At 40.9% G+C, this 20,500-nt stretch overlaps 1 protein-coding gene across 11 annotated transcripts in view; it reads left to right on the forward strand.

The window, feature by feature from the left end:
• Nucleotides 1–20,500, forward strand: part of Syt16 (synaptotagmin XVI) — a 270,293-nt gene that overhangs the window by 203,836 nt on the left and 45,957 nt on the right. The window lies entirely within an intron of this gene.

The following is a 20,500-nucleotide window of genomic DNA, read 5'->3' on the forward strand; positions in this document are numbered from 1 at the left end:
ATGCACATGCATCTAAGGACTCCTCCAAATGTAACTAGAAAACAGAATTTTATAATATCCTGATGGAAAAACTTGAGCTTGCCCCATGCTGCGCACTGTGCGGAATGCACACAGATGAAGTGATGTGTAGGCACACCCTGCTGTAGCCTCCTACGGTTTCCCAGACTGTCAATCTTTCTCATGCTCACTGTGTGAGTATTGTTTGCCTTGAATCTCATTGTGCACTCTGTATCTTGGGTTTAGGGTGGATGTTTAGACTGAGCATACACAGACGTATTCCTAGACATTCTCTCCTAGGCAGTACAGTACAGTTATTTACATAGCATTTCTATTGTGTTTGATATTATAAGCAACCAAAAGATATTTTAAAGGGACAATGAACATAGCTTGTATACACCATTAGGTATAAGGGACACATATATCCATAGATTTTGGTATTCAAGTAGAGTCCTGGGTTTAGTGTTTTGTAGATACTTCAAGACAACTTTATATTCTATTCTGTTTTTCTAGAAAATCCTGAAACAGTTCTGTACTGATTTTTAACTTCCTTTTGTTCTTTGTTCATTTACTCTTGATGCATTTACGTTATTCCTAGTTGTATGCTTGACACTAGAGACAGGAATTAGGGAATAATGAGTTAAGATCATGGGTTTGGGGGCTGGAGAGATGGCTCAGTAGGCGGGAGTGCTTGTTGAGTAAGCACTCGGATCCCTGCAGCCACATGACAGCTGGGTTGCGGAGGGTGAACACAGGAGGATTCCTGAAGCTTACTGTTCACCAGGTCACAGCAGAGATGAGCATGGCAGCACGGGACAGCCACTGTCCTCCTCTGCCCTCCATGCATGCCCAGGTATGCACACATCCACATATGTGCACACAGAACACACATATGAAAATGTTAACCCAGTGTTTCTGTATGCTAGCTGAAAAAAATAATTTAAAAGAGAGGGAGAATCTTTCTAATTCAAGAATTTGTAATTCATTGACTCAGGTTTGTTTATAAGCATTTGTTGGTGGAATAGGGAAATGTGGGAGTGGGGAGGAAAGCAAGAGCAACGTTTCTAGTTCTGTGCTTTCTCTGCATGTGCAGAGACTTAATTATCAGGCCACCTCTGTTCTCAGCCAAGTAAATTACAGTCTTGGTCATTAATTTATATGTAAATGCCATTATAGTAGGGAACAGTACAACACTTGGGTCCTAGCAACAATTTCCCTTGGAGGAGGCATGCAAATTAGAAAGCAGAGCTGAAAATATTCAGGAAAGTTGACAGCCATTTGTTTTGTCCAGGAGAGCCCTGCTGCAGATATGTGGCAACTCTGTGTGCCGGTCAAAGCTGGATGTTCAGAAAACATCGCTACTTGAGACAGTCTTGATAGTGAGAAAGAGGGCTCAGTGAAGCCAGCCAGGCACAAGTCTACTCAGTGTTGTTGGTAGTGTCTAGTGATCCTTAGGGTTCCAGTCAACTATCCTACCACTCAGTACTTCCACCATGCCCCTTCTGTTGTCTCGAATGAGTCTAGCGTGGTACAGAAGAGAAATAACCTTCATAGAGACTACAGGTCCTGGGTGCAGGTCCGACTCCTCAGCTGACTCATTAGCAACACAGATTCCTGCCCAGATTTGCAAGGGCACTTGGAGTCTATGCAGTCAACGTTATTTCTTGTTATAGGCTAACATGTAGAAGGCGCACCCAGTTGTGTTGATACTGCCTGGATTCAGCTGTAGTTCCCTCCATTTGTGCTTATTCACACAGGAAAGAGTCCCAGGAAATAACAGAATGGACAGAAGTTCAAGGCTTCTCTAGAATTTGAGCATATAAATAAAGAAGGCAGAATTTTTCTGGTGTACAGAGAAGAAATGGGACTAAAAAGAAAGATGGAGCAACTGATGGTACTCAGGACCCCAATTTTCCTTCCTAGGTTAAGAGCAGAGATGGGTCTATCCTTAAACCATGGATTCAGGCCCTCTTCACTAACAGAAATGGCTTGAGGCTGAAATCAGAGACAACTAGAGTAGTCTTTATTTCGTAATACAGGCCATAGGTAATGCTGCTGAAGCAGATAGCTTTATATCAATTGACTTTTAAAAACTATATCGAGGGACAGCACATATACATATGTATATGCATATACGTATTCATATACATACGCATATACATATACACATCCCCCTCTCTAGTCCTACTACATGGTGGTCTGTTTTCTCTCACCACACATTATTTCTAATTATATAGAATATGTAATAGTATATCATATAAAATAATGTAATAGTGTATATAAATATTAAATAGCATATAATATATAATATACTAAAATATAAAGTAGAATATAATAAAGTAGTATAACACATGCATAGTATATAATATGTAATGGTATATGTTGTGGAGAACCGTGCTGTGAGCAATCGCGTGCGTGCCGCCAGCAATCTGAGGAGAACCGTGCGTGCCACGAGTAATCGCCATTATAAGATGGCACTGGCCTCCGCTGTGCCTAACTAGTAAACAAGCCTTTACGCAGGTGCGAGAGTGAACTCACTCCTAGTCACTGCCCATTCTCGAGGTGTAATAGTGGGGTGATGGGCGAGCAACGAATCAGGAGCTGTCACGCCATATCAGGTGCTGAAACGTCACACTGCAGGCTATATAAGCAGCGCCATTTTCCCGGTTCGGGGTCTTCCTGAGAAGTAAGCAATAAAGCTTTGCCGCAGAAGATTCCGGTTTGTTGCGTCTTTCTTGCCAGTCGAGTGGGACGCAATAATATGTCAATAGCATAATGTGTACTCCATCTCTTTGCTTTACTGTAGCATGTAGAGCCTGATCCTTCTGTTTGATTTCTGGGTGTTTCTGCCTTGTATTGATACAGTTCAATTTGTCTGTTTGCCTGTTGCTGGATGTTTGTGTTACTTTTGGACAGTGCCTAGTATTGAATTTTTCTGAGCACTGGTGTGGATATGATTTCCTCTTTTTATTTTTTTTGGGGGGAGGGGGGTATTGAGAAGGGCAGCTCTATCATGCAATCAGATTTATATTGGAAATTTTAAGAAACTACCAAATCGTTTTCCATAGCAGTGTTTTATTTTATGTTGCTACTAGTATCTAAGGGTTCTCAGTACTTCTCTTGCTTGGGTTAATTTATTAAACAATGACTATCCTGTTGTGTTTTTAAGTCATGTTAACCCTATGACCACTAAAGCACTGTTTAAGTGTTTATGGGTCAATTGCTCATAATGGTCCATGAAGAGTCTGTTAGGGATGTTTTTATCCAGTTGTCCTTAAGAACTTGTATTACTGTTGGGTTGTGACAGAGCTTTATGCAGTTTAGATAGAAGCTCTTCGTCTGATGCATCTGACATTTGTTGAAAGTCCCTCAGTCTATGGCTTTCCTGTTTCAGTTCTTAATCACTCAAAGAACAAACATTTAAATTTAAACGTTTCTTCTTATTTTGGAGAATAGCACACACACACACACACACACACACACACACACACACACTCAACTATTTACCCAACATTTCTCCTTGTAACTTCCCTCATATTTCCTCCAACAGATTCCCCTCCTCCTCCCAACTTAAGGTGCCCCCCCCCCTTGACAACCTGTTGAGCCATGTAATAATGCTCATGTGAGTATGGAGCGATCCACTGGTACATGGAAATCCTACCAGGGGCCACACCTTCCAAAAGGAATGATTCTCCCTGCTGCCTCAGAAACTGTTAACCGCCAGTGGCTCCTCAATATGGGGAGGGGTCTGGAGATCATTTTTCTATTTATTATAGAATTTTGGCTGGCTTGATCCTGTGAGGTGTTTTTTTGCAGGTGACCACAGAAGCAAGCTCATGAGTGTGACTGTCACACTGTATACAAAAGGAAGTATGAGTGTGATTGCCACACTGTATACAGAAGGCAGCACTTCACAGCATGCCCCCCCATCTTACAGCTCTTACCTTCCGTCTGCTTCCTCTTTTCCTATGCTTCCTCAGCCTTGGTGGTTGCGGTTACAGGGTTGATATAGATGTATTGTTCAGGGCTGACCACCTACTCTCTCGTCTTCAGCATTTCGACTCATCTCACCATGAACTTTTGTGTATTATAAAAAGAAACTTGTCTGACCAAGGTTGAGGACAGCATGTTTGTTTAGTGGAATAGTAGGGGTAGGTTGTACCTTAGAGCCTAGGGTCTCCCTAGCCCTGGGCTCTTGGCCAGAATTACAGTACCAAGCATAACATCACATCCTGGGGAACAGCTCTCAAATACAATCAGAAAGCAGTTAGTCACCTCCTAACAGATGTGTGGCTGTGGCACCCCTGAGCTTCTCTTGCTTGGTGAGTTGGTACTGTAGCATGAGAGATCTTGGGATGGGTAAGACCACTGATGTCTTTTCTCCCCAGAAGCCTGCTTTCTGGTCCTGTGAAAATTAGACTATAGAAAGGAGGTTTCCTCGTTTGAAACTGACTTTTCCCTGCAGCCAAAATATATGGTATCTTAGCAGTAGGATCTTACCTTGTAGTTATAGTACATAATCAAGAGCAACGTCAATAGCAATAATGTATGCTGTTTTGGAGATTTCCGGGGGCTCCTTGACTAATACCTGATGAGGTAACCCATGCCTTGCATTGTGGTTTTCACTTAGTTGGTGTAATCTTGGAGTGATGTTGTCCACTATACAGAGTAGTTCCATTAGTATTTGATTTTTAAAGGTCTCTTCATACGCCCTTAGTTTTGGGTATCCCAATCACCCCTTGTGTTCCCATAGCTTCATAACTCCACCTACTTAATTCTTCAGCTTCCAGATTCTCCTTTCTTCTTTCATTTCACTTGCATTCTAATCCCTACAATTGTGGTTTTAATTGGGTTATAAGACAGTCTGTTTCCATATAGGCTTTCCTACACCCTTCCTTTGGGTTAGAGCTCTCCTCCACCTCTTTCACCACATATTCTGTGCCACTCCCTGCTTAAGCCCCTCTGCCTCCAGGATTCTAGTTCTCTGCTTTCACTTTATGTCTTGTCTAGAATTCTCCTTCCCCTAAATGTATCCCTTTCCAAAGGTCATTTTTAGTTTCCTAGGTTGTACCTCTTCTCCAACTCAAGTTGAACATGTGAAATGAAAGATTTGAAGCTCTGTGTGTGTGTGTGTGTGTGTGTGTGTGTGTGTGTGTGTGAGAGAGAGAGAGAGAGAGAGAAAGAGAGAGAGAGAGAGATGTTTTTCTAGCCCGGTATCACCCCACTCACAGTTTTCCAGTCCCATCCATTTATCTCTAATTTTCATGATTTGATTTTCCTTTAGAATTGATACTCGATCTTGTGTATTACCATATTTCTTATATATTCATTTGTTGTTGGGCATCTAGTTTTACTCCATTCCCTAGTGATTGTGAATTAAACAGCGGTGAACATGGAGTACAAGTATCTTGTTGTAGGGTATAAAGCCCATTGGGTATATGTTCAGATGTAGAGCTAGGATATATAAAAGCTCCCCTTTCCGTGGTCTGTGCTACCTTTGAAGGCCATGTTGATGTTCACAGTCTGTGCTATCACCAGAAACTGCGTGGATGTACACGATCCATGCTGCCACTGTAAGGAGCTAGGAAGTTTCTTTTATATTGGTATCCATGACTGCAGGCTCAAGTGGAGAATGAGAAACACTGAAGGCCTCTGTGACAGCTGCCCCCCAAGAAACAGTCTAGATTTAAGCCATTGAAGATGGCTCTTTAGAATTGTGATAGGGGTGCAAAAGTGTTGCTCTTCACAGTTGATGGCTTTTGGTGGAGGGCAGGGGGAAAGGACTCAGTTTGCTTTAAGGGAGTTTGACCATGCTGCAGTGTGTATTTGGGCAACACAAATTGGACTTTGTATATTTCTCCTCCTCCTCCTCCTCCTTCTCGTCCTTCTTCTTCTTCTTCTTCTTCTTCTTCTTCTTCTTCTTCTTCTTCTTCTTCTTCTTCTTCTTCTTCTTCTTCTTCTTCTTCTTCTTCTCCTTCTTCTTTTTTGGTGGGGGTGGTGCATATGTGTGAAGAAGGCAGACCTGGGGGATTGGGAAATTAGTGTGGTCAAGGTTGATTATATATTCACAAATAATCAATAAAAATATTATGTTGGAAAGAGTTCCCCTTTGTCACCTTCAATACCAGCATTAGTTTTCATTTGTGTTCTTAATGAAAGCCATGTGGACTGGTAATGACAACATTCTCTAACACTGTTTTAAAGTTCTTTTTTTTCTTCAGAGTTTGAGACTTTTTTCTTAATTTTTTTATTATTTAAGTGCATTTTATATATCAAACAAATTAATAATATTGAGTATTTTGAGAATCAAATAATACATAAAAATTTTGTTCAACTTTTATATTAATATCCTTTCATACTGTAAAATATTATTAATGAATAATTAATACTATTCATAACTGAAGATACTATATCTGATATTAAATACTAAATTGTTTCAAAACATACAAAATATTTTTTATTAAAGTTCTTACTGTCCATTTGGAGGAGTCTTTGTTCAGTTACAATACCCGTTTTAAAAATTGGGTTGTTTCTTAATGCTTAGCTTTTTTTATTAGGCTGTATGGTAGCAATTTTTTTTCTTTTGTTAACCTGACACAAGTTAGAGCCATGTGAGAGGAGAGAACCTCAACTGAGAAAGTGCATATATAAGATCAGGGAGGTAGGCAAGTCTGTCCTGTATTATTTTAGTGATTGATTTGGGAGGGCCAACTCACTATGGGCATTACCACCCATTGGCTACTGGTTCTGGATGGTATAAGAATGTGGGTTAAGCAAGCCATGAGGACCAAGCCAGTAAGCAGCACCTCCCCATGGCCTCTGCCTCAAGTTCCTGCCCTGACTCTCTGATGATGAACAGTGACAGTGATGGAGAATCTAAATGGAACACACCCTTTCCTCACCACGTTGCTTCTGATCGTGGTGTTTTATTATAGCAAAAGCAATCCTAACAAACATGTCCTAAAAGATGGAAATCACAGGATACTCCTAAGAGGTGCATTAAAAGCCTGCAACAAAACTCATTATCCCCTCACATGGAAAATAGTAGGACTGGAGAGAACATGCCGCAATATAAGAAAGGCGGTACAAGGAAGAATGAAAAAGAATAAATGTAGGAAAAGGATAAAAAGGATTGTTCTTCAGCTGACGTGATTCTATACATGAGACTTTACAGACTCTATCAAAAGAACCTCTCAGAGCTGATACACACATTCAGAAAAGTGGTAGGACGCAAGTCAACATATGAAAATCACTAGCCTTCCTATATACCCATGACAAAGCAACTGGAAAAAAAAAATCAAGAGAACAGTCCTACTCACAGTAGCTACACATGTGCAAAACGAAAACACCAAGGAAGAAACCTAACTGAGAAAACAAAAGATCTTTTGTTTTAAGACACCGAAGAAGGAAATTGAGACAGCCCACACTCATGAATCAGAAAAATTACCTAATTGTGCCAATCCTAACAAAAATAGCCTATAGATTCCAAGTAATTGCAGTGGACGTTTCATTTCTTATTTTTCACAGATGAAGAAAAAATTTATATGAGATACAAAAGACAGAATAGCTACTTCACTCTTGAACAAAAGCAACATGGTAGGAGGTAACAATATGTGTGATTGAAATGATACTACAAAGGCACGGTAATAAAAACTGCATAGTATCAACACAGACAAAGATACATGGATCAACACAATAGAACCGAGGGCACAGATATATAAGTCCTCACAACTACATTTACCTGATTGTTTGACAAAGTCACCAAAGATATTCAACAGGGAAATGAGCATCTTCAGCAAATGATGCTGGGCAAACTGGATTCAACCTGCAGAAATGATACCCCATTCTTACCTTTCAGCTTGCACAAGACCCAACCCTAAGTAGATCATGGACCTCGACATAAGACCTGATACTCTGAAACTGCTAGAGGAAAAAGAGAAAAGTGTGCTTGAACTATAGTTACAGCCAAGGATTTTCTGAATAAGATCATAGCAACACAGGAAATTCAAGCAACAATCGACACATCATGAGGACATGTGCTCTCATGAAACTACAGAGTTTCTGTTCAGCCAAGAAACCTGTGAGTCGGCAGCCCATAGAGTAGGTGAAAACCATCACCAGCTATTGATCCAACAGATGATTAAAGTCTAGAATACACAAAGTGTTTAAATATTGATTCAGTCTAATGGCAGTTTTCTTTATTCCATCATGCAGCAAGGCTCACACTTCTTTTTATTGTTTATGTGTAGACAGTGTCCTGCTGTATTGCCCAGGTTGGTCAAGAACTCACCTCTCACTGCTTTCTTAACCTGACTGTTGGGGTTACAGCTGTGCTTGGCAATGCACAGTCCTGCTTTATTATGAGTTTTGTTTTATAGTTTGCAATTAGAGTTATAGTTAATTTGTGTGTGTATTTATGTTTTCATATATGTATGTATATATGTATGTGTGTATGCACAGTGTGAACTGAGAGCTGGTGTTTAGCATCCCTTTATACATGTCTCCAATCATCCTATTTGTGAAAGATTTTTCTTTATCCTACAGAACCCCCTTGTCGCCATCATACAGATGCAGGACCACGTTCATGTGCTGCTGCTTCTGGACTTTGTTTTGAATCTTCTTTTAAAAAAGTAACATAGCCATGCAACAAGCCATAAAGTCACAGAAGCTGATCTTCCTACCTTGTCTTGAGATTGTTGTTATTATTCTAGGCCCATTACATTTCCTTATACTTTAAAATATATGTCTATTTGTCTTTAAACTTTGTACACTTGTCAAGTGTGATGGAAAAGTCTATTTGGACTTTAGTTTGGGTTGCATTAAATCAGTAGACTAATTTGGGAATGAGCTCTTACTATTAGTTTCTTTCTGTTTTCTCTGAGTAATATTTTATTACTCAATGTGAGAGTGCCGAATGCCTGTTGTTAAATTTATTTCGAAGAATTGGGTACATTTGGGTGATGTTCTAAACAGTTTTACATTTTTCATTTTAATTTGTTACTAGAGAATAGCTGACTTTTATAGACTTCTCTGCTAATTTCACCAATTAGTTTCCTTAGTTGATATGAGCTGCAATGTTCTAGTAGATTCTTGCTCCCCTGTTGTATTAGGGAGTGTACCCTAACGTGCTCATTTTTTGCTGTTTGATTTGATCAGAAGTCAGTATCAATCTGTTAGCATTTTTTTCTGCTTGTGTTGCCATGGTTATTTCATTCCTTCTCTTTCCTTGTGTTAATTTGCTGAATTACATTGGTTGATTTTAGTATCTTAAAGCTTGCATTTGTTTGTACGATACACTTCATGTGAGCATAACCCATGATTACCTAAGGGTGTTACTGGATGGCGTTTTATATTTTGCTAGGGATATTTTGCTGTCATGATCATATGGAATATTTTTTATTAGATATTTTCTTTATATACATTTCAAATGCTATCCTGAAAGTTCCCTATGCCCTTCCCCTGCCCTATATTGACACATAATTTTCTGTACCTGTGATATTATTGTCAAGAGATGTCTATGGCCTGTGAAGACATCTCTCAGTTAAATGTGGCCTTTGCAAATGTGGGGACATGAGTTTGATTTGTTGAACCTACATTAACAAAGTCAGTTATAATGGCATACATGAGAGACAGGATTCGCTGAATTTCCTGGGTTCCCTGTATAGCCAGCTTCACCTGCTTGATTAGATCTAGGCTGATGAGAGAACTTGTCTCAAAATAATAATAATAAAAACGGAAGGGAAGCTAGCGAGGCTTGTTCTCTGGCTTCCTCATATACTCCCAGCCCCATACATATATGCACACATGTATGCATGCACGAACTGGAATACAAACGTGCTCCAGTGCTTGTATTAGGAAATGTTGACCTTATTCAATGGCTGGAGAAGTGTCTTCTTTCTCTGCTTCTGCAAGAGTTGTGCAGAGACCGATATCCTCTAGCCCTCCATCAAACAACTGCAGGATGAGCTTTTCAAATGCATGCCAACACTGTCAACTATATGTGTCATCACAACACAAAGCTAGACAGTTCCTGACTGTAAGTTGCTCTCTAAGCTGAGAGAAGTAGGTGTTAAAATCTCTAACTTAAAAAATGACATTTATTATTTGTCTCTATTTATTGTTGTGGTTGAGTGCATGTGCCACATGGCACGTTTGGAAGCCAGAGAACATCTTGCAGAAGGGGTTGGTTCTCTTCTTCTATAACATTGAGTCTGGGGCTTGAACTCAGGTCATTTGGCTTGGTGGCAGAATCCTGTTATCTGCTGAGCCATGTTGCCAGCCCTCTAACTTTTCTGATTTTTTTTTTTCTTTTCAGTTTATTTCTGTGTTCCTCACTGAGTTTGAAGCCCTGTTAATAGATGTGCCCACATCTTTATTTCCCATCTTCCTGATAAATCGACCACTTCATCATTGTAATGTAAAAAGCACTTAAATCTAACATAATACTCCTTGCCTTGAAGGATTCTATCTGATGTGAATGCCACAGCACTAAATTTCTTCTGCTTATAGCTTGCAAATATATATTTTAGTTATTTATATACAACCTATCCATATTTGCCTTTAAGATATGTTTCCAGTAACCACTGGGTAGTTAATCTCACTCCCTTGTTTACCTTGGCAAGCTGTAGGGACACCTGGAGTACATAGTCATTTCCACTGAGTGCATGGACATCAACTGGCTCCATTATCTAGTTTCCCTGCTTTCTTTCTGTTGCATTTTCCTGTCTCCAGTTTCTCTCCTTGCTTAGTGGTTGCACCCATCACCTGTCTTCTTAGCGTTCTATTTTAGCCCCTTGATTAAAATTTTTAGCCATTTTTTGTTTATTTTACTCCGTGGGTGGTTGCTCTAGAGAGCACATGTGCTCATGTTTGCATGGTCTCTTGTGAGTCACACTTGTGCCACTTCATAGCCTGTGTGCTTTGCTTGCTATCATTAATGATAGTGCTGTGAAGCATGTGCCACAGCACAGCCTTCATCCTTCCTTTTTCCTTTGAGGTGTTGCCTCAGGATTTGGTTTTCATCCTTGATTAACCCTACCGTGCAATATCATACCTGCTCTTTAGTCAGTTAGTGTTTAGAAAAACTAAAACTGAAAATTATCTTCTCTCCTATTTGCCCATATCGGTACCATTTCTATTGTTTTGCATTCCTTCTATCAGCTTTGAAATTCAATTCTTCCTTTTTTGTAGTGTGTGTGTGTGTGTGTGTGTGTGTGTGTGTGTGTGTGTGTGTGTGTGTGAATATATGCCACAGAATGCATGCAGTGGTCAGATGAAAACTTGTAAGAGTTGCTTCTCTCTTTGCCATACTTAACATTTGTACTGTAATCTGCTGATTTCTTTTTTTTTTTTTTTAATCTGGTAATTCCCAATCACCTGCCTTCATTGCCCTTTATTTAGTTGACTCTCGTGCTGATTTTCTGAGGAGACTATTGATATCTATTATCCATAAGTTTATTTCTTTCCCAGTAAAGTTGAGAGACCCTAGACTATCATTTTCAAATACTTTTCTTTCATACTTTGGCCACTTATTTACTTATTATTTATTTTGACCCGAGATAAACACCTGTTGGCCTCTTTGGTGTACTGGGAACTTGTTTATTTTCTACAGACCTTTGTGACCTGCAGACTGATTAATTCTGAGTTTGGTTCTTACATCCTTATCACTTTTGATTGGTTGAAAAACTGATTCAATGACATTTCAAAACAACCTCAGAGATGGTTTTCTGTAACCTTAATTTTTTAAATGTCTATTTTATTGATGGTTCTATTGATAACGCTTTAACTTCCCTTCTAGCCCACCACCCACAGGAGGTAGTAGGAATAAAAGGATATGGGAGAAGTGGACCTGTTTAGAAATGGTTCTTTGGAGCAAATCCAATCTGTGTTATCAGAAAATCAGTAGTTTAGTTCACCGGTCAGTAGTGGCAGCTCGATCCACTCGTAAACACTTTACAGATAGACCCATATTCTAATTTAGTAGTGTCAGGATAGCAGCAGCAGTAGCATGACCTACCAGAGACAGCCAGGTCTCAGTTGAATTAGCACAAGTCAGTGGGAGGGACCCTGTTCTCTCTCAGCAAAGTGAAGATCAGCGAAGACATGGGACCCACAAGAATTGCACAGCTAGCTCTATAAGCAAGCCAGGCTCAGCCTCCATCCCTGTCTGTCAAGTCCTTTTTACACTCCCTCCAAGCATCACATGTCCTCCACGTATCTTGCCTCACTCTGCCAATCAGGCCAAGTCCACGGAAGTGGCAAGAAGCTGCAGTACAACACCAGAACTTTTTTTTTTTTTTTTTTTTGGTGCATTTCTCTCTATGGAGCCCAGACAAATGCAGCTCAACTACAAAATGTAAGTGGACCAATACATGCGTATTGTTAGCAAAAAATTCTTCATCACATGTTCTTTCATGTGCTTGCTTTAGCAGAACATCCTTGCTTCTGTGTCTGCTTTAGTGAAACGTTCCTTCACAATTCTGCCTCGGCCTCTCACCTGTGTCTACTTCAGGAAACCACTCCTTTGAGTGTTTGTCTCAGCAAAATGCCTTCCAATGGACTTTTCAAAGAACCCTTAAGTTTCCCCTTTAGTTTTTAATGTTAGAGCATTTAGATTTTTTTGTTGTTGCCTGGCATTCTTTATGATCATTTTCTCCTTGGACTGATTCTGTCTCTGACATCCACTTCTGAGTTAGCCTGAGATTAGTTCCACTGACTGATTACCACCCTTCACATGCATAGGTTTCTTGTTTCTTTTTTTTTTATGCTCTAAAATTTATTTTTTCCCATTTTTATTAGGTATTTAGCTCATTTACATTTCCAATGCTATATCAAAAGTCCCCCATACCCACCCCCCCCACTCCCCTACCCCCCCACTCCCCCTTTTTGGCCCTGGCGTTCCCCTGTACTGGGGCATATAAAGTTTGCAAGTCCAATGGGCCTCTCTTTGCAGTGATGGCCGACTAGGCTATCTTTTGATACATATGCAGCTAGAGACAAGAGCTCCGGGGTACTGCTTAGTTCATATTGTTGTTTCACCTATAGGGTTGCAGTTCCCTTTAGTTCCTTGGGTAATTTCTCTAGTTCCTCCATTGGGGGCCCTGTGGTCCATTCAATAGCTGACTGTGATCATCCACTTCTGTGTTTGCTAGGCCCTGGCATAGTCTCACAAGAGACAGCTATATCTGGGTCCTTTCAGTGAAATCTTGCTAGTGTATTCAATGGTGTCAGTGTTTGGAAGCTGATCATGGGATGGATCTCTGGATATGGCAATCACTAGATGGTCCATCCTTTCGTCACACTTCCAAATTTGTTTCTCTGTCAGTCTGGTCACTTCTGTGCACTAGGCACTGCAGGTAGAATGTGAAGTCACAGGAATCCTTCATCTACTTTGAGGGCAGCACTGCTCTTTTCCAGTTCAAATCACAGCTGCCGCCTCTGTCTTCTGAAGTGTTGGTTTTGTGTCTTGTTACACAGGCTGTTTTATTCTGACCCTTGGTCTCACTTCTAGGACTGATGCTCTAGAGTTTGGTGACAAGTCTGACATATTTGTCAACTCCTCTACCTTGCCTTGATTTTAACTCCTACCTCAGTTTCCCTTAAAGTGGGCAGCATCTATACATCTTCCACCTTATCTGGCCTCCAGTTTTAGGTTGCGTAGATCATCCTCCATCGGAAATAGTTCAGGTTATAGTTAAAGGTTAAGCTAGGTTCTGATGTAGATATTGAGGTTCCTTTTCCATGGCTCTCTCCATTTGGGGGTTCCACCTGCTTTTTTTTCCAACTGCTCTGATTGTCTAGAACTCTGTCCTCTAATAGCTCAAGTCAGTAAGGCTTCTGTCTGAGTCCTTAGTACCCCGTACCTCCCAGATTCATGGGCACTCAGCAAAAAAACCAAACCAAACCAAACAAACCCCCCAAGCACTGTAGTTGTGTACTTCACACAGCAAAGCTGCCTTCTTATAAGCAAACAAAAAACCAAATCCCATCCAGGTTTAATTCAGTTGCTCTATATTTGCAATTACTTTGTTTAAATTTCTTTTTCCCATGGACTTACCTTTTATTTGTAGGAGTCACTCTGATATTGTCAGAACTGAAATCATATTATTATATCTTACTGCTTTTGTGTGTGCATGTGTGTGTGTGTGTAGTGCTTTCTGTGTTACTAATTTTAGTGACAGGTCTTTATTTCTCTTCTTCCTATGTAAGTATTATAAGTGCCATTTCTTTGTTTCTATATGAAGTACAGTTGTCAGAACACCTCATGGAAGGTCTGGGCTACAAGGCATGTACACAGAGGATGATCAGACACTGGCCCTCCTTCTTTTGTTGCAGCTAACAAGTTGTTTAACCCTGTAAGGTAATTTCATGCTGGTAGGTTTTCTGCTCTGCAGAATCAAAGGAGTGAATTTGGTATTAGTGCTTTTCAAAATTCTTGAAATTCTTAGACTTTCACATGGAGAAAGACATATAAAGGACAAACCATATAAAAACTAAATAACCCTGTGTGCTAAGGACACGAAGCCTTCAGTGCATCCACTGAAAAGCTGACGGATGCACTAGACTAGATGGTTTATAAGCCCTTTCCTGGCATGAGTCCAGGGCTCTTAGAAAGGTTCCCTTTGGCCATAGGATGTGAAATCAGTTGTTGTCACATCTGACCTCATTCCTGCTTTTTCATCTTAACTAACTTCTTGTCCTCATTTTTGTCACTGTGGGATTATAGTTGCTGTGGATATTTGAGAACTTGTCTATCCAAAGGGTTTCCCACAGTTGTAGTTACAGGTGGCACCAGGTACTGCTCTGCACAGCCCACACCCACCTGTCTCTCCTCTCAGTTGATAAGATGTGAGCAATACTTGCCCCCACCTAATAGCTCTCGTGTGGGTGGAAGGAATTAATAAGCTGGGAGTGGAGCTGCAGTGATCTTTTACAATTTTTTTCTCCATCTGCAAAATAGAGCAGAAAAGCTCAAGAAACCCTTTCTTTGCATTGCCAGTTGGTAGTTCCTCCCCCTTCCCCCAATTTTCTTTTCCCTGAAAGAAGCAACAAAATGAGCAGGTGTTGGGCACTGCCCACTTCCAGACAGTGTTGCTAATTCCCACGGAGCATTCCACCTCCAGGCTTACAGAAAGGATGGCAAAGTAAGGTGAGAGACAGCCCACACGATCAGCTTCATCTCCGATGATCCTAGCCCTCGTTTCTTCTCTTTTCCACTGACAAGTCTGATGATGAGCTTTCAAATGGAACCCTGAAGGAGAACAGGCATGTTGGTTCCTTTGCATGTAAGTGCAACTCTGTGTCAGTGGGCTTACACACCAGACAATGGCATGATAGCGATTGGAATCATAATTAACATTTGAGCATGCACTGTGCTGAGCACAGGCTGAGTGTGAGTGCCTGGTTTATCTCATTTAGTTCTCTCAACAACGTTTAGAAGTAAGGCATGCCAGTATGTGGACGCTGAAGTTCCTGATGGGAAGACCACACTCTTGTCAATGGAAGATCTCAGGGTCAAATATTTGCAGCTTCCTTCACATTCTTCCTGAGTGGTCTAGCTTTGGCTGGTGCTGCATCCAGCAATTCATGTTGTACTGAACACTTTCCTTCTTGTCTCTCCCACCTGGAAGGTGAAAGCAGAATTTCCTTTGTTTTTCCACACACAAACCACACAATTAAAATTAGAGTGAGAGGCATTTTTGTATCTATTGCAATAGGGACCTAGCACTGATGGGCCCTTGTCAGGAAGACTTGCTAAGTCTGTCAAGTCAGGAACTCCTGCAGTATGAGAAGTCCTCAGTTATAGCCAGGTAGTATCTAAATAAAGGGGTAAAACTAGGTGCCCATGCATCTGTAGGATGGCAAAAGACTCTGACTCTCTCTCTCTCTCTCTCTCTCTCTCTCTCTCTCTCTCTCTCTCTGTGTGTGTGTGTGTGTGTGTGTGTAAGTTGTTTACATGCTGCTTGCTACTAAAATTCCTTCCCAAGGGCTGATCTAAACTTGTACATATCTCTCTTACTGTGGTCCCAAAGACAAACCAAGGCACAATTGCAACAATGATCACTCTGGGAGCCCATGAGTTTATTTGGCTTCCTTGCAGAGTATAGTATAGGTAAGGGGTTGCTTACAGGAGTGTGGGTTCTTCCCTCCAACTCCCTGCAAGGCTGCTTTGAGAACTCTTTACCCAGTGAGAATAGGGGGTTTCATATAGCTATATAGACTGAGTCCCCTCCCCTAGTTCTTTCTAAACTAGATACATTAGCCCCTCCATAGGCCATGTGTATGAACCCTCCCTGACACCCCTTGCAATTAAGGCCAAATTTCATACACCTTGTTGGGAAGGGTATCTGGATATTCAGGCAAGGATCCTGTGACTCTACTCCTCCTTTCTATGAGGGAAGGTCAAGATTTGACAAACCCTACTATCAGGATCTTTTGTGAGTGAGCCCACCTAAACTTCTGAAGATGGTGGTAGTCTAGCTTAGAGGATAGTTCTCTGTGACAGCTATCAAAGATCTATCATCTATCTATCTATCTATCTATCTATCTATCAATCTTCTATTTATCTGTATTCTGATTGAACAAAACAAACAGAACTTCAGTGTGAAGATGAATATGTATCAAGGTACTGTATCTACACCCAAGATAACTATGAAATATTTTTTCTGTCATATTGACAAGTTAATTGCTAAAGGAGTTAAAATTTTAGTAGAAACCTATCTCTGTACTATTTTCAGACATTTATCTTGAAAGGAATTTGAACTTGATATTCACATGGTACTCCATTAAATGCTGCCTTTTGTTTGAAATAAGTGTCATAATTTAGCGGAGACTGACTTTTTAGAGATTAGATGAAATGAAACCCAGATCAGCTATTTAGTTGTTGATATAGTTCCATGTCAAGGCAGGCAACTGGACATTCAAGCAAAGATGAATCAAAATTTGAATCTTGGGAGAAAATCCCTAGGAAGAGAGAGTTGCGTGGCCACACAGTTCATTGCAAACACTGGAGAACTGGAACTGGTTTTGGCTTGGGCAAAGATTTTTCCTCTTTAATCAGGGGACTAGATGCTCTTAAGAGTCAAAATACCATGATCTCATTTTCTTAGGAAAGGAGAACAGTTTGCACAGGATTTAAGAAATACGATTTTTCCTTAAGGAAGTGTTCTGAGCAAGACAGCCTTTGGAGCAGAACACTCTGGGCTTATATCTTGAGTCTGTATTTAACACTATTAATGACTGACACTAAGCCTTAGGTCTTCGTTCCTCAAATGGGCACGTTAGCAATCCTGACTTCACTAGGTCCTTGTGCGGAGCAAACAAGCGAACATTTGTTAAGTTCTAGAGGAATGCTGGGATCCCTGTCATGGTCAAACTTCTATTACTGTGATGAGATGAGAATGTGTGGTTCGCTTACATTAGAACACTAGTTCATTATTGTAATGGAAGGAAACATGACACCATGCAGGCAGACATGATGCTGGAGAGGTAGCCTAGAGTTCTACATCTCATCATCTCAGCAGACAGGAGAGAGAGAGAGAGAGAGAGAGAGAGAGAGAGAGAGAGGGAGAGGGGGAGGGGAAGAGGGAGAGGGAGAGGGGGAGGGGGAGGGGGAGGGGGAAGGAGAGGGAGAGGGAGAGGGAGAGGGAGAGGGAGAGGGAGAGGGAGAGGGAGAGGGAGAGGGAGAGGGAGAGGGAGAGAGACACTGGGCTTGGCTGAAGCATCTGAAACCTCAAAGCCCACCCATAGTGACACACTTCCTCTAACAAGGCCACACCTACTCCAGGAAAGTCATACTTTCTAACAGTGCCACTCCTTGTGGTGACCAAACAGTCAAATCTATGAGCCTCTGAGGGCCATTCCTACTCAAACCACCCCAATCCTGCTGGAGGCTCAGTATTGGATTATCTCTGTCACTTGGATAGCATCACTGTCAATGCCCAGTGGCACTCAGGAGAGAGTTCAGGTATCCCTTTTAGACAGAGAATGCTCCGAGATCCTTGGGAAGGGAGACTTAGAATAGCAGCTGCTGTTATACTTAAATTGGATGCAAAGTGATAGGCAGTTATCCTGCATCCTGCCCACACTCATGTGGACCAGCAGCCCTTCTCACCATACTGCTCCTTCATCTAGCAAAGAGGATACGGCCTTTTGGCAGACTGAAGGCAAAGCTTTTCTCTTCACCCAAAGAGTAGTCTAGACATGGCTCTATTTCCTGATGTGATGACATTTGATGATATGCAAAACGTTTAGGAATATAGGTTCTGTGTTCAAGTTCCAACTTTGTTACTTTTCTTTGTTTTCTGGTATAATTTATTTAACTTTTTGTCAGTGTACAATGGGAAAAATAATACTCTGTCATAACTAAATGTGATATACAAAGTTCCAAGAAGAGTGGATGTTGAGGATATAGCAGATGCTATAGTTACCATATGATTAGCATAAGTAAGGAGAAGCCTTCCTATGTGACTCATTGGAGAAAATTACCTGCATTTTAATTATAGTTAATAATTTTCTAGGTATAGAAGTATTCTACATTGACACATACATCTGAAATGAATGACTTGTGGCCGTTTAAACTTTAAAAACTGTCCTAAGTGTAGAAGGACAGCCTGCTTTGACTCAAATACGGACCTACCGTTATCTGTAGCTACCACTGCTGGACTTCTGTCTGACTCACCCTTTTCCTTCCCCGCCCCCTGCTTCCTATCCTCTTGTCTCTTCCACTCTATTCTCTTTTTCTTTTCCAAGGAAAGGTCCCAAGAATCACAGAGTTGGGAAGAGTGCTGATGGATGTTAATGTCAACCACCCCTCCCATTTGTTCCCTTGGCCATGTCCTGGGAGCTTAGCTGATTCTGCCCTCTAAAGTAGAGGAAATGTCACTGTATTCCTATTGACCTCTGGTTTTCTCCTTCATGTGCTGGTTCATCCTATACCAGAATACTAAGCCGAACACAAATAGGAACGAGGAAATTAATCATTGTCGGGGTTTTCTGGTGGGATGCTTCCTGTGCCCGATTATTGAAATATTAATGAGATCTAGTTTCTTTGGACTTTTTTTTCTACTACCATGGTGCTGGAAAGAACTAGTAACATTAAGGTGAAATAAGTAAATACTCTTGTTCATAGAGCAGATACTCCATGGAGATCAGCAAAAAAAAAAAAAAAAAAAAAAAAAAAAGGATTGAATATTGATGGCCATCAGTCAGCAGTGATGGACTTGAGGAACTTGCAAAAACTGAGGAAATAATGGAGACATTAAAAATGACCCCAAAGAATGGATAGAGGACCCAAGAAGTTAAGGGACTTAGTCATATAGCAGCTAACATGAGCAAGCATTATAAGGACCTCCCCCATACCCATTACTTAGCAACTCCAGCCTGCTTTGACTCAAATACAGACCTACCTTTATCTGTAGCTACCACTGCTGGACTTCTGTCTGACTCACCCTTTCCTTCCCCGCCCCCTGCTTCCTATCTTCTTGTTTCTTCCACTCTATTCTCTCTCTTTTTCTTTTCCAAGGAAGGGTCCCAAGAAACAGAAATTTCTCCACATTTCAGGAATGCCATTGATAAGGTAAAATACAAGAATGATTTTATAGAACATAAAAGGAGCCTGTCACCCAATTTAAGGGTAAAAGAATGATGTTCTGAAAAGCTACAATATCTGAATAGAAACCTTAAAGACATTTTAACTAGTCTAGATGGGAGGCTGGGTATGAGTATTCAGTCATAGGGAACAGTGCACTAGGGTGCATGTGTATGCTCTGGCTTGTGATAACACCGGGTGTTCACAAAATGCTCAATATTTAATATACTCACCATGAAGCCAGCCTTGTTTTATGTAATAGGAAGACACTAGTTAACAAAGGATGGGATAGGTTTATTTTTATAGACGTTCTAGAGGAGAAGATGGGATGCGGGTGAGAGCTAGTCAAGGATAGATGATCAGGGAAGCTTTCAGAATGCAAGGACAGTCAGTCTGAGCCCCAAATGGGAAGGAGCCAGCATTATGAGAGTCTCTGAGAGGCAGAAGGAACATGAAAGGCAAAGAACACCAAATCATGAGTGATAGTTAGAGAGACTAAGAGACTACAAGTGTGCTGGTAGGAAAACGCTCAAGAAATTGAAATGAATTCACATGTCTGTGAATTTCTGAAAGACCCTCCATACTGTCTGCTCCAATGACTTCACAAGCTAACCTTCCTACCAGCTGCAAACTATGTTGTCTTTCTTGTTCATTGGTCTTTGTGTTCATAGTCATGTGGAGGCCCGAGGTTGATATCAGGTATCTTTATCACTCTGCCTTATTTTTATTTTTATTTTTTAAAGCAGGGCCTTTTACTGAGCTTGAAACTCACGAATTGGTTAGACTGAGTGACTAGCAAGCTTTAGGTACCTGCCTGTGTCCACACCAGCATAGCACGGAGGTGACGAGTGCATGCTGGCAGGCTCAGCTTTTTACATCAGTGCCAGGGATTCACACTTAGGTCTTCATGCAAGC

This window comes from Mus musculus, chromosome 12 (assembly GCF_000001635.26).
Source record: "Mus musculus strain C57BL/6J chromosome 12, GRCm38.p6 C57BL/6J".
Taxonomy (NCBI): Eukaryota; Metazoa; Chordata; class Mammalia; order Rodentia; family Muridae; genus Mus; species Mus musculus.